Below are 4,610 nucleotides of genomic sequence, written 5' to 3'. Positions count from 1 at the left end.
CTATCAAGTTATACAACAATGTATACTTCCACCACCAATCATAGTACAGCAGATCTATAACCAAAGACATTCCAATAATGACCGTCCAGTCTTTTTGCAAGAATTAAATTATACAGATACGCCCTTGTCTGTAGAGGTTTTTGAGACAAAGAGGCAGTAGAGTTCCCATGGAATTTGGTTGGCGGTATTTTGTCATAAATCAAGCAACAGTGCTGTGACATAGGTTCTTGGTTTGGAATGAAAGTATTTAAGATGTTAGTAAATAACCCAGGAATCTAAACAAAAAAAAAACGGGGTAAGTGGAAGAAATGAGGGTGTTGAGGGGTCAAGCAAATGAGGGTGGTGAGGGGTCAAGCAAAACAGGGTGGAAACATGATATCAGTGTCATGAAAGAACTGTGATGGAAGAAACTACTACAAGACATTTAATCACATACACCACCAGAATACTTAGTACCAAACTTGTCTTCAACGAAGCGCCTCACACATGAATGGATAGAAATGGAAGAAGTTCTGTGATATGTTACATTCTAGCTTATCATCATCATCATCATCATCATCGTTTAACGTCCGCCTTCCATGCTAGCATGGGTTGGATGATTTGACTGAGGACTGGTGAAACCGGATGGCAACACCAGGCTCCAATCTGATTTGGCAGAGTTTCTACAGCTGGATGTCCTTCCTAACGCCAACCACTCAGAGAGTGTAGTGGGTGCTTTTACGTGTCACACGCACGAAGGCCAGTCAGGCGGTACTGGCAACGGCCACGCTTAGTTGTTATTTAGAACCAAAGAGGCCTTCATCGAACAGAACCCTGAACTATAGGCATTGCAGTTGTAATCATCCAATGGGTTTTCTTTACTTTTCACCTGTGACATTGTGTAAGAACAATATCCAAAATCGTTAGATTCACCTCAACATTTAAATTTAATTTGCTAAAATATTTTCGTCGCTTTGAGACCGTGACCTGTTCACTGACAATAATTCTGTGCTGCAAATTAAATTTAAATGTTGAAGCGAATCTTAACGGTTTTTGTGTGTTTTTTAATGTCCAAAATGTCCACTAAAAGGACGAAAGGCAAATGTGACTTTGGCTGGAGTTGAACACAGAAAGTCAGAACAAATTCTATAAAACATTTTGCCGGATGCTCTAACAGATCTGCTAATTCTCAACTACATTACACACACACATACATACACATGCTTATGAATATATGCATGAATATATGCAAACACATATACGCACAAGCAAAGATGTCTGTACACATAAACATCCGTTTGCTCTCTCTCTCTCTTTGTTACATACACACACACACACACACACACACACACACACACACACAATCTGCCCATTAATGACCAAGAGTTATACATAATTGATTATCCAATCAAGGTGTATTTTTCCAGCCAGCCCTACCTTGTTTTTCCTTCATCATCATCATGAGAGAGACAGTGTAAGGTATAATAAAAGTATGGAGGAAAAGGCAGGGACACACAGACAGAGACATGCAGAAAGTAAGAAGAAAGTGAAGAGACCCAAGAAACTAATTCGAGAAAATGAAAGAAAAGACGAAGTAAAGGGAGCAATTATTATTACTGCTATTATTATTATTATTATCATCATCATTATTGTTATTGATCAGATTTATAATGAAAGTCTAGAAAAGATCAATTATCATCATCATCATCAAAAATCAGTATTATTAACATTAATTTTAATATTATTATGTTATAAATCAATATTTTGATGAGAGAAAACAACATATTCACATCATCATCATCATTGCCGTTGTTCTTGTTTCAGTGGAGAGGCAGAAAATGTAAAACAGTAGCATGGATGAACTTTCTTCAATGTACCATTTCAAACTGAGTTCAAATCGTGTTAGGGCTTGACCCAGCCTGACATCTAACGTATCATACATTTGGAATCATCATCATCATCATCGTTGTTTAACGTCTGCTTTCCATGCTAGCATGGGTTGGACGGTTTGACTGAGGACTGGTGAACCACATGGCTGCACCAGGCTCCAATCTGATTTGGCAAAGTTTCTACAGCTGGATGCCATTTCTAAAACCAACCACTCCAAGAGTGTAGTGGGTGCTTTTACGTGTCACTGGCATGAGAGCCGGTCAGGCGGTTCTGGCACCGACCACGCTCAAAAGGTGTTTTTTACGTGCTATCTGCACGGGAGCCAAATTCGTGAAATAATTATATTGTAAGCAGGCTGGATAAAATGCTTTGCAATATTTGTCTTCTGGGTTCAAATTCTACAAAGGTCAACTTAGCCTTTCATGCTTTTAAGGGATGATAAAATAAGTACTAGTTGAGCACTAGTGTTGATGTAATTGACTATCCGCAACTCCCAAAATTATTGGTCTTGTGCCAAAATTTGAAACCATCATTTATTATCAAAACTAGTATAGACCCATTTAATTTTAAGCCAAACAAGACAAATAGATGGAGACAAAATGAAAGAAAACTTACATTTCAGCAGCGAAAAATGGCCCTAATTTCTTTTAGGAGGGGTGGTAGGATCAAGCAGATTGTGTTTTTTTTTTCGCTTACATTTTTAATCTTTGTAAAAAGCAGTCTTTTAGATTGTGTGTCAAAGAAACAACTTTCAAAAAGCCCCTCCCTTCTAAAAAGAAAAAAAAATTTTTTACCAAACTTGGCCCATCTGTTTTTTGGTTCTGTGATAGTGGGGTGGAGATTTTGTAGTGTTTACTTTTTTAATATTCTTGTTCTTTTTTATATCATCATCATCATCATCATCGTTGTCATCAAAAATTATTATTATTATTATTATGATTATTACTTCTCACACTAACACCAACATTTGTTTTTAACTTAATTCTCCCTTCAGAAATTAGGTTAATTAACCACAAGCAACAATCCCCTCACTGCCACCCCCACCTCTTCTGCTTCAGTAAAAATGAAGCCCACCCCACCCAACCCTCACACACACACATATAACAATTCTTTAAAGAAGTATATCTATATTTAAAGTTCCATAGTTTGGTTAGGTAAGGTTTGGGTGGTTTGCCAAGGATGGTCACACACTTCCCATTTACAATGTCATTTTGTATCGCACTCTAAAAATTCCACAATATACCATTAATAGTAATAATAATAATGATGATGATGATTCCAAATTTTGGCACAAGGCCAGCAATTACATCGACCCTCAGTGCTCAACTGGTACTTATTTTATCAACCCCAGATTGATGAATAGTAAAGTTATCCTCGATGGCATTTGAATTCAGAATATGTAAAGGCGGACAAAAATGTCGCTAAGCATCTTGCCCAGGGAGCTAACAATTCTGTCAGCTCACATACCTTAATAATAATAATCATCATGCCTTATGTTAGCACACACACTGCAGCTTAGAGAGTAGGGGAGTCTAGTCAGTCTAACTGACCCCAATATTAAACTAATACTTTATCGACTTCAAAGTTGACTTTCATGGGATTTGAACTCAGAACATAAAGAGCTGGAAGAAATGCAGCAAGGCACTGCCAAATTACCAGGCCATTTATAATGATTTCTAACGAAGGCAATAAGGCTGGTAGAAATTGGTAGGGAAGGGAAAAGTCAGTTAAAATCAAAGAGTTTACTTATTTTGTCAAAACCCGAAGAATGGTAGCTAAGTTAATCCAAACAGAATTCGAACTTATAAGTGCAGGGAGTCAAATGTGTCTGCTCTTGGTCATTGAGGACCCATGCTATTGCAATGTGTTTAAAGTAGTTTGGAAAATAAAGGATCAATGCTATTTGCTTCTAAATTGTTTATCTTCAGTGACCATTAACAGTATCTTTAAGGAACAAACCTAAAAGAGAAGGGAAGCATTGTGGAGCAGTGGAACATGATGAAAATGAGAAGAGGGTAAGAAGATGATAGAGATGGATAAAGGGATCAAACCAAGGGAAGGGCACCAAAGGAAAACATAAAATAGAATGAAAGGTTAAAAGATGGTCTCATATATGTATCTGTGTGTGTGTGTGAGTTCTTTTCTGTTATTTGGCAACCTCACTAGAGCTGATAGCATGAAGAATATACCCGATACACACTATAAAGTTGTTGGCATTAGGATGGATATCCAACGGTAGAAACCATGCCAAAATCTCGATGCAGGAGTCTAGTGTAGCCATGTGGGTGGCTAAATCTTGTCACACTGTCCAGACCATGCCAGCATGGAAAAACGGACATTAAATGCTGATATACATACATAACTCTTCGAAACACTTAGTTTAGAATAGGGACAGCTGATGAAGGAAATATTCTCTATGTGACCTGTTTGTTTTCTGTGTTCTGTTTATCATTTTGCCCACGTTTTTTTGTGATGTCCTGTACCCAGATATGCATCTATATATACATGTAGATGTAGGGTTGTGCATACATGTTCGTATATATGCATATACTCGCATATTATTTGTATTATATATATATATATATATATATTTCGTTTTTGGATTTGGTTTGCAAGATTCTTTATGTGATTTCGTGTGTTGAAGCATATTCTGTTGTGTCTGGGGAGAGTCGTTTTCTTATTGTGCCTTAAAATTTAACACACTCACTGTTAAAATTTCCGCTTATTTTTATTTTCCTAAA

General features: G+C 37.1%; 1 protein-coding gene and 1 long non-coding RNA gene across 5 annotated transcripts in view; both read right to left on the bottom strand.

Annotated features, from left to right (window-relative positions):
- The window catches only part of LOC106882798 (neurexin-1a), a 443,081-nt gene that overhangs the window by 266,307 nt on the left and 172,164 nt on the right, over nt 1-4,610 (bottom strand). The window lies entirely within an intron of this gene.
- Nucleotides 1-4,610, bottom strand: part of LOC106873311 (uncharacterized) — a 73,207-nt gene that overhangs the window by 7,519 nt on the left and 61,078 nt on the right. The window lies entirely within an intron of this gene.

The sequence above is a fragment of the Octopus bimaculoides genome, chromosome 8, assembly GCF_001194135.2.
Source record: "Octopus bimaculoides isolate UCB-OBI-ISO-001 chromosome 8, ASM119413v2, whole genome shotgun sequence".
NCBI classification, from domain to species: Eukaryota; Metazoa; Mollusca; class Cephalopoda; order Octopoda; family Octopodidae; genus Octopus; species Octopus bimaculoides.
This window is presented reverse-complemented; position numbering and strand designations above follow the sequence as displayed.